Source organism: Lygodium microphyllum, chromosome 22 (genome assembly GCF_053477565.2).
Source record: "Lygodium microphyllum isolate KBCC chromosome 22, Lygodium_microphyllum_v1.1.10, whole genome shotgun sequence".
In the NCBI taxonomy this organism is placed as follows: domain Eukaryota; kingdom Viridiplantae; phylum Streptophyta; class Polypodiopsida; order Schizaeales; family Lygodiaceae; genus Lygodium; species Lygodium microphyllum.
Genome location: NC_141156.1, coordinates 91,095,355 through 91,106,572, shown reverse-complemented (window position 1 = coordinate 91,106,572; position 11,218 = coordinate 91,095,355).

Sequence of the window (11,218 nt, the reverse complement as noted above, 5' to 3'; positions counted from 1 at the left end):
TAAACAAGACCAATGCTTATAACATCATGGATCATAGCTTTTTGATTGAACTATGAGATTGTTTGTAATGCATCTTAATTGTTGGTCATTGGCCTATGCCACACTAGCCATTATCTCTATTTTTTTTTTACTGAAAGACCTTGCCCAAGGTAATCAAAATTTTATTACGATTATGAAAACATGTGTCAAATACATACTTCACTAAATCCTTACTCACAAGGAGGACCTTGTGGGCATTTAAGGTCATGGTAAAAACACAAAGCAGCCTGGAAAGCACTTTCAATATAGTCAATTATGCATTTAAATCATTGGGCAAGTTTACAATGAGAAATACTTTTAATCATTTTAATGTACTAAGCCAAGATAACATCCTTGCAAAAAGGCCATCAATCCCCTTACCCTACTAGCAAACTCATCAATATCTAAGATGAGCTATACAAAAACTAATTAGCCAATTCCTCAAAGAATTAACCAAAGAAAGATAAACAATGTAATCACCTCTTTGATCTCATCAATTGGACTCTTTTCACATTTTGTCAATTCAACTAGAGTTGGCCTCATTGAGTGTGTTAGGGGAGGGGGAAGGGGCATGATATGCCCAATTCCCTCATGGGATCCATCATAGAACATGTGGTCTCAAACTAGATTGCAATAATATAAATATTGGATTCATATAATATAGAAAATATGAGACTACTATGTAACGGTCACACAAGAAACACAATGTATAATAGGGGGTTCTATTATGTGTATCATATCGGACCAATCTCTATAATATAAGGGATTGAAAATGTAAATATAAGGAGATAAAATGACAAAAATTGCTTAAGTTATTTAAGTTTAACATTTAGCTTAATGGCCTCTTATGAAGTTAATTAGCTTCAAAAATTAGGATAATTGAGAAAAAATATTATCTTATTAAACAATTGGAGTGAATAAATAAGAAAATAATAAAATTTATATAGTTAAAGATATACTAAAAAGTCTAAGTATGAATAAAATTTAAATGATAAATAAAATCTAAGTTATGTTTAAATATTAAATCTAGTTTAGAGTTTGACCTTAAATATAAGAAAATTTAAATAAAAAATAAGAAATTTTAATTTGAATAATTTTTTTGGGAAATATAATCGAAGGGAAACTTAGAGAATAGAAATAACTCTACTTGAATTTATTCTCAAAGTAAACCTATTTACAAGGAGGGGGAACTTAGAGAACAATAACAACTTTAGTTGGTGAATTCATTATTTGAGTAGACTTTTTTATATATATTTTTAGTAGACCTATTTAGGTGCATGGGAATACTTAGAGATATAACTCAAAATGTTTATAAAGAGAAAACTAAAAATGATAGAACTCAAAATTATGATAACAAAATTAGGAGTCATTGGCTACAAAATACAAAGATTCACCACATATAAGACTTCTCTGAGCTTGGAATTATGTACCATTTTGTGTATCCTTTGTGTATTTGTTGTATCATTGCATTTTTTAACTATTACCTATCGTGCGTGCAAGAAATACATGTGCTCAATGACAGGTGCTCTCTCATGTGCGGGTGCATCTAAAATTTGTTGCATATAGCTGCAGCAGACCTCATGCCCTGCTAGTGCTCAATGATGGTGCAAAGCGTGCATAATCCCAACCCATGGCATGGAAGTATTTGATAAGAACAGGAGAGGACCCTCGAGTGCAGTGCATCAACAAGTGCAACGTGAAGTGCTCGTGAACCCATAGTCCTCGTGATGTGCAAGAGTCTCAATAAAAATACAAACCTTGTTCCACAATGTTTGGTAGCTAATAGCAAACTCCAACTTCAACCTGTCCAAAAAAATACCAATCTCGACCAAGGCTATCAAGTTTCACACTCAACAAATCAAACAAAATGACAAGCAAATCCTAAAGCTAGAAAAACACAAGAAATCCAATTACAAAACAACAAAACAAACAATCACGCAAACAACTAAGCTAGCAGAAATCAAACCTAACTACAATTTGACTAGGGCTTTTTATTTTTCAAAAAAATACTTGACATATTTAGCCCTTCCCCTATTCTACAAACATTCATGTGCAACAATGGCTTTCATAAAATGATGCAACATTTATGAGCCAATCAATAATCGAATCCAACGATCTATCCCTGAGTTCTTCAAACTCAAAAAAATAAAAAAAATCCATGACACACCATTCTCAAACCACTTCTGAACAGGCACACAAAAAATCATCAAAATTTTTCTATTTGAAATCCTCAAAATTTTCAAATCCAAATTTCTCAAAACAACTCACATTGTCAAAGCAAAACATCTCATCACCCACAATGACAATCCACATAACCATCCCATCCTCCCATAAGAAAAACATGACAAAGCTAGGGTTTTGCAACAAGGTTTGAACCCTTTCTATGTTGCCAAAATCAAACTCATCCACAAAAATTGCAAACATCTCAAAAAAATAAATCTCTTCAAAACATCCATCCAAACAACGAGACTTCAAAGAGTCAACTTTTTCTATTTCTTTATCACAAACATTCTCAAAAGACTTTTGACAAATAGGTACTTTAAGCTACACATTAAGGTCATTATCCTCATCGAAACACCCAGTTGTCCAATTTTCTTCAACCTCACAATTTTCTTCACACTTTTTACCCTTAGCGTTAGATCTCTCTTCTCTCAACTTTTCAATCCTTTCCAAAGCTTTATTCAAATTTTCTCTCACATCCTCTTTAATGCCACTCTCAGGGACATCAAATCCCCAATCAAAATCATCACAAACTTCATCAAAAACTTTTAGAGAATTCAAAGAAACTACAAGACTATCAAATGAAGTTTTCTCTTCAACATTGTTGCCTAAAACAACCAAATAATCATCATCACAACTATCAAGGAGTAAGAGATTAGGTCTACTCAAAACCACATCATCAACACCACAAACAAAAGCCTCTCCAAGGCTATTCAAAACATCACTAAATAACTCACAAGAATCAAGTGAGTCAACAACACCAACACCAAAATCATAACATGAGTCAGAACCTGAAACCTCCATACTCTCTTGATCATCAAACTCATAACCGAACTCACAACAAATCTCCAAAGAATCATCAAGAAACAAACTCGAACCCTTAACTTCATCTTGAAAACTTGCAGTTTCTAAGCCCTCCCCCTCACGGTCTTCTAACAAACTCAAAAATTCATCCTCAATTCTCTCTTCATCTTTCAAGAAATCAAATCCATCTATACTATCACCAAGGCAAACAAGCTCACTCTCTAAATTGTCTTTACTCTCTTCAACTCTGCCATGACTATCAGAACTTTCATCACACCTTCCCTCATCAGAAATATCAAAACTTTCTTGACTCTCATCCTCTCCCAAAGAACATGAAACTCTTGGTCCTTAAAACAATATGGTCTCTCATTTTCTTCTTTACAACTCAGATCCATCTGTAGCTCATATCTAAAGTCCTTAAGCTCCAAAGTATCATCAGTCCATCCCTCTTCTTTAGTTAAAGCACTAATCACTGAATTAGAAGTATCTATGATCAATGGGTATGAATTCACACTCCTAGACTCTTCACTCCAATCAGTCAAACAAGTATTGTTCTCCTCAACCATCCTTGGGAGTTTCTCCTCACATATAACTTCAATTGATTTCTCACAAGTCAACTCATCTCTCCTAAATAGAGAATATAATATACCTCTCTCAGGATAGACATAACTAACTCTCTACTCCTCAAAAACTTTTCTCTCAACTTACCTTGAACTCAACCTTTCCCTTCGTTCATCAAACCCTAACTCTTTTTTTCTTTTGGTCTTTCTCTCTTGATATTGAGCTATCTTCACTGCTTTCTCAAAAGTCTTAGGGTTTTTTACCTATAATTTCACTCTCCAATATTCTAATTTCAACCCATTTACAAAATACATTATCTTCAACATAACTGGGACTATCTCACCTTCTAACAATGTTAAACTCCATCTATTCCACAATCTTTCAAAATCCCTAGCATAATCCTCAACACATTGATCATCTCTTTGAACACAAGTTTCTATATTTGCCCAAATCTCACTTTGACTTTCTCTTTTTTTAAACCTAGATAGAAAAGCATTTTTAATAGTCTCATAATCCAATTTCTGTCTCTTAAATTTCAAATTTATCTCAAAGTCAAGCAACCAATTTTGTGCTTCTCCCTGCAATTGATATCTAAGAATTTGGAGTTTAGCCTTAGGATTGGTCACTCTCCCTATCAAACAACACAGCTCTATTTTTTCTAAAAATCTTTATGGATTTTCAGTATGATTACCATGGAACTCAAGAAATTCATCAGCCATTTTTAACAATCACAAGAAATCAAAACAAACTTACATTCAAAACAACAACAATGCCAATTTCGGCACTCCTCAGTGGGGGCACAAAAAAAAAGATGTTACACGAGCGGTGATCGAGAGCAAGCCTCACTCACAATCCGATAATGAGATGATAAGGAGTGCCGGTTGGGTTAATTGACTTTGTCGGATGCACAACACAACACAAAAATTAAATATGTTGACAGACACCACATGAACCACACACAAAAAATAAAATAACAAACAACGCCTCTTGTAGCTCAAGACAAATCAAACCCAAATTCGGGTAGAGCATCACAACACCACAACACAACAAAAAAAAACCAACAATTTGAAAATAAACAAAGTGAAATATATTCTTGTACCTTGAGCCAACACTGAGCGCCTTGACATCCAATAACTTCGACTTTCAAATTTGCATGACAAGAGCTCACTCTAGCATGCGACTCTCCTCTCTTCTCTCTTACAAAATACAAATTGTACATGAGGGGAAAGGCCCCTAACTCTTCAATATCCTCTCCTTATATAGTTTTCTATCCACACTCACATACATTAGGCTTTCTGCTTTTAGCTTTTGGCTTTTGCTTTTCTACTGCTTTTCACTATTTTCGTTATTTCTGCTCTATGCCTATTTGTAACTTGTTTGGATCATAACTTCTTCATTTGAACTTTAAATATAGTCATTTGGATACTCAAAACGATCGGAACACATCTGGTTGACAAGCCATCGTAGCCAGAATTACAAAAATCTATCAAAAATAAAAAAAAAAATTAATTTCCATAAATCACATAATTTTTCTCCATTTTTTATCTTGGACAACTTATTCCCTTCCTTGGCCTATTGTTATTGTAATTGCACATACTTTCACCACATGTTATTTTTTCCTTCAAGAAATACTCGCCGACGATGTAAAACATACGATCTTTTCCTTTGATCCTTGAGTCTTGAAAATAAATATTCTCTGGATATGAATCTGTTTTTTTAATGCAGTGTGCCCTAACAGAAATATGCTTTGAAATAAAACTTCGTGCTCATCCACTCTTGATTTGAGAAATATGCAATATCGGAACCATGATATGCAATCAATCAACTGATGCTACATACGAAAAATTATAAATGCATTGAAAAAATGTGCATAGCCTATCTACATGTGCTTCTGTGACGTCCTGCATAATGCAAACATAGTTCCTTAATTATTTAAATCATTATTCTCACCTCTCAAAACTCTTCAAAAAATATAACACACTCCGCTCCTCCCGCCCATAATCTCACCAACACTCTAGAAAAGATGGCCCTCAAGATATTGACTAGATAAGGATAGCCCATCTCACAATTTGGCGGTGTCCTTCACGACCCTCTAAACTCACCCAACCTCCTTACACACTCAACCAGAGATTCCTAACTTTGTGATGAGCATCCCAAATATCGTTTAGCATGCTTTAGCTTTTGTGTTAGCTTTTGTCCAAATAAAGAATAAAGCAGTTGGGCGACCCAAAAGTTGGGATGTGCCCAAATACAATGTCCAAAAATGAAATATTTAAACTAAGCGCCCGAGCACATACAAAATAATAAATATTTGTCAAGTGCTTTAATAAATAGGCGCGCCTAAATAAATATTAGCGCCATGCCTTTAATGATAAGGCATGCCCATAAAAAATGATAATTTCTTCTAGGTAAATTGAATACACACTATCGCCCAGTGCTTCCCAACGTCATTGCTGCTTGCTCTACACATCAACTGAAGTATTCAAACTTGTTAGAAAATAATAAAATTAAAATAGACAAAAGTGAATACCTAGTAGTCCTCAACTATAAAATAAATAAATAGGTTGGAACTTTGTCCTAACCTTAATTTAATACAAGTATACTCTAAACTCATAAATGTCCATTAATTTAAATATGTGTTTTGCAGAATCACTCGCCATGGAATCATCCACGTGCACATTAAATTAATATGACACCTGAAAATGACATGCATCCCCGTCAACTTCTCCCACAAGGAATCCACCTTGTGTACGAGCCCCAAAAAATAAATATAGTTTTACGGAATCCAGAGTGGAATTATAAAAAAACTCATGGAATCCATAGTGGAATATAATTCTTGGCATCATATGGCTCGTATGAGAGAGTTGTGCCAATAAGTTTTTCGGCACAACGTCTTGGACCATTGGAAGAACATACTCGAGGGGAGCAAGGAATACATAGTAGCATCCTTGCATGAGGAGTTTCTAGTATCCACCGTGGCAGAGAGGTTTTCCATCAGTTGGATGATGGAGTGTATGCATGCATACATGTCACATAGATGATGGAACACACACAAGGCACTGAAGAGTGGCGCCTTGAAGCTCGAGTGGCTTGACACAGATGATTGGCAAAGACTCAATGAGGAGGCTATAGATTCTCGAGGACATTGGAGAAAGTGTAGCATGAGGCAGAGAGGGCACGATTGGAGGCAAGGGTGGTCCATCATCTTGTGAGTGGCAGCCACAGGACTTATTTAGAGGACTTTGTAAGTTTTTCTTTTGTTATTCTCACTTTCTTTTTTGCAATATCGCTTGTACTGACAATCGTGTTTTTAGCAGTTGTATTTTGTTTTCTTTGCAGCACTCCATTACAAAATTGTGACCCCACTGGGTTAGAGACTCGATATGCAGAGAGACATGGTCTCACTTCATTGATTGATAGACTATGTGCACGTGGGATGGTCCAGTAAGTCACTCATCTTTCTTGTTCCTAGTTACTATTTTTATTAAAATGCATTATGTATGGTGGATTGATGTGTAGTTTTTTTTTTTTTTTGCAGACTATGTTGGATACTCCTTTACATTAGGATGAGCTTTTGGATTGCGAGGATCTATAGCTCACGCTCGGATTTGTGGAGCGCACATTCTTTTTCTTTTTGGTCATGTGATTTATGCAAGTATCTTCGGTATACTATGTTATTATCATCATTTGTATCTTGCCATGATTCCATGAGTTTTCATCAATAATCTTGCATTTATTTTATGTTTTAGTCTTGTGGATTCTAGCACATTTTGCGCTCATTTTGACAACCATTGTACACTTAACATGTAATCCATTTGTAGAATGTAAATACAACATATAGTGCTACATGTGGTAGGGCATCAAGTTGCCATGTCATAATTTTTTTCTCTGTAACTGTGGCTATTTGTGTCACAAATTTATCTGCACACGCCACTATTGATGTCGCAATATACGTCGCAAATTGTTGCTATTGGTGTCAATAAATATCGACTCCAATAGCGACGGTTCTATGGAGATGCTAATACCGACGCATTTAGCTACGATTGGGACAATTTTTTGGATGAACCTTTTCATCGATTTAAACGTCGCTATGAGGCCTATATCTTGTAGTGACTAGCTACAACTTCTTATTTATAGATGGAGCACAATGTTAAATAACTTTTACTATTTTTATCTCTTGAGATATTTCCTAACATGTAATAAACCCTTAAAGATGAATGCCTTCAAGGTTGAATCATGGAGCATGGATCATTTTACCATAGCTAATGTGAGTACATATTTTTTGATATTCTTAATTAGCTAGACAGTTATACATAGACCTCCTATGCAAAGAAGATTAACAATATGGGTTCAATTCTTTTATTTGTGTCATTTGTTGGACTCACTTGATGTTAATATTCATGAATCATGTGAATTATCAATATATGATGTCCATTTGGATTTGTATGTCATTTTTATTGCCATCTATGTAACTATAACTATTGTCAATGTACTCATGTGGAGTATTATTATGAAACAGAACATGTGGCAAATCTAGAAAATAAAATCTTAATCATAAATAACTTTATGACACACATAATAGAACTTAGTGAAAAAATCTAACAAATCAAACATCTTAACTATTAAATACAAACAACATTATAACACATAAGAGGATTTGAATAACTCAATAGATTGAGAAAGACAAGAGAAAAACACACGATTGGGCCCAACTTGCCCCATGGCAAAAGCCATGGTTTGCCATTCTTAATTATACATTATAGTTTTACATGGATATTTACATTCGTATCTTATATATAATTACAAAGAAAGTACAAATATCAATTGAAATATAGGGTTTTAAGAGTCATCAGCTATCTAGTAACATACGCACTGCAATTGCAGCAAAAAAATTTGTGCTCTAAATCTTGATGTTTTAACATTACCATCACGTCTAGAGCATATTAAAACCCCCAAAATGACTCTTGAAGCTCCGAATTCTGATTCCAGATGAGGGACAAACAAAAAAACCGAGTTTTCACCCAGTTCTTCTATTTTGCGCGCGATCTTATTGCTTTTATAAAGAAAGCTAGAAAAGGCTTCTAAAACTTAACCATATTAAGAAAATAGCAAGGTATTCCATAAAGAAAGCTTATTTCAATAAAAGCATATTTTAAATCTCATATTCTAAAATCATCTATATTAAAAATAAATATATTAATAGTGTAAGAGAGGGGGATTTAATAATGGAAAATACTAGCTACACTGGCTAGTATATAAGGTCTTAGGGACTTGATTTTTCATTATCAAATTTTATTACAAGTCTCCTTTCATCTTCATCTCCTTCTCTAAGCTCTCATGGCTTCTTCCTCTCTCTTTCTGTCTTTCTCTCTCTTTTTCTAGTCTTTCTCTCTCCTCGTCACTCTCTTTCTCTCTCTTCCTGTAGTATTTCTCTCTCTTCTATACACACACTCTCTCTCCTTCTTCTCTCTCCTGTCTCCTTCATTACAAATGGTATCAGAGCTCTAGTTCTTATCCATTTAGTTACTTTACATGCCCAGTTACCATCATTTTCAGTCTTAAATCCAAGAAGCTTCAGGTACACAGTGACATGCACAAAAATGGAGGAGCACTGAAGAGCTATAGGTCAAGGACCAAGAGGACAGTAGTCAGGAGCATTAATGGAGTCCTTGGACCAAGATTGGAGGCTGAAACACCACATTTAGTAGGTCGTGGGTCATTTTAGGCCAAATTTAAAGGTAAAATTTTAGAAACAGTGGTCACAAGAAGTAGGAAAGAGTTATTCCTGGTTACTTTTCATATGCAGTCTTCTCTCGCCTTATTCTCAAGCTCCTGCCAAGCTTCCATGGAGGAGAAACACCATGAATCCTTCAAACTGCAGCTCTAGTGATCTTCAGCACTTTCATTGAGCCTCATTGGGATTAAAATCACCATCTCAAGCTGTCCAAGGATTGGCTGGACTCTTCCTTTCCCTCTAGGAAGCAGCTCGCAATTTTCAGTGCAAAATTACGGGATGCATCCTGGGAAAAACCAGCAGTGATCAGGCTCCTTCTTCATCTTGATCTTGTTCCCCATGATCTGACTGATCATTCCATCAAGATTGAAGCCATCATTTCATCCTCTTGAGGATCCTTTAGCCTCTGAAACCCTAACACGTGTAGGCCATGGGCAGCCATGGATTCTTCTTCAACATTCACACTGATTCTTGAGGGCTTTTGCTTTTCTTGGTCCCAATAACTTGCACCTTCAAGAATCATTAAAGAAGCAAGCATTTAGAGGCTTGTACTTGAAGATGGAAGCAAGATTGCAAGCTGGACATTTGGGGCAGCCATAGCCATGGACCACGACCTTCATCTTCTTCAAGTTTCCTTCAAGATTGGGTCCCGTGGCTTCAAGATTGGATTCTTTACCGTCAATGGAGCTTGCTTATTCAATGGGAAGAGCTATGGAGCACGGGAAGGCATTATGGGGTGAGATTTTGGGCATTCTTCTTCTATGATATTCAAGGCATGCTGAGAACTATTGAAGTTCAACCTTTCATTGAAGAATCAAGCTTGAAGACTTAATTCTTGGCTGAACTTGTCATCATGGAGCTAATGGGAGTATTGGAGACCAACCATGAGGACATTGGCTCTGATTTTTAGTCGACTTCACCAATTTAAGAGATAATTGACTCTTGAGCTCTCTTCTAATTTCATCCTCATGATGAGCCTAATAAGCCTATTGTTGGAAGAGATTCAAGTAGTCAATCATGCATTTATTTTCAGATTTCAATGCCTACATGCTGTCAATATAATTTCAGTCATTCTCTTAGGCTTCCTTGCATTTAGGATGATCCATTTCATGCTGGAAATTCTTATTACTGCTCACTGATTGCCTCATCCTAAGCCCTTGACTTGTGATGATTGCTTGAGCAAATATTAATCCCTTAAAATACATTGTAAATGAGGTGAGTTAGCAGTGAGCCACTACTGGGTAAGCCCTCTCCTTATTCCCAATTCAATTCCATGCACCTCATGAAAAGAATTATTTCCAAGCCACCCTGCATAGCATGTTGATTGCTTAAATAATAAATGTCTGCCATGTATACTCCGGGTGAGGAAAAAGCCCAATGCCAGGCGAGGTGGCAAGACAAAAGAGGGGTGACCCCCCCTTGCCACTAAAGACCCTGAAGGGGTTCACAACTCGGCCCAGGGGGAACTTTGCCCACCTCCCGGTGATCCGGAGCCCAAGTTGCTTGCAGGTGCAGGTACTCACTTGAAGAACTGAGATATTGACTTGGCACTGATGTATGGAAGTATAACTGGCACAAATGTATGGAAATTCTAGTAAGGATTTATTTGCAGACATGGGATTATATATGCAGTCAATGGCAATGAATGCAATGCTTTGGATGTATGAGAGATACCTATGCTTGGGAAAATGGTGCTAAGAGATGCTTATGACATGCTCAGTTTTGGAATAAGGCTACAAATAGTGAAATTGGATTATTGAGCAGTGCATTATGCCACGTGGGATGACCCTTCAGTCATACATTGACAAAATAATCTAGTGTAACCCTTTTTTTAACTCTCATAGGGTGTTGTAAGTAGTTTGTTGCATCTACAGGGGTGAA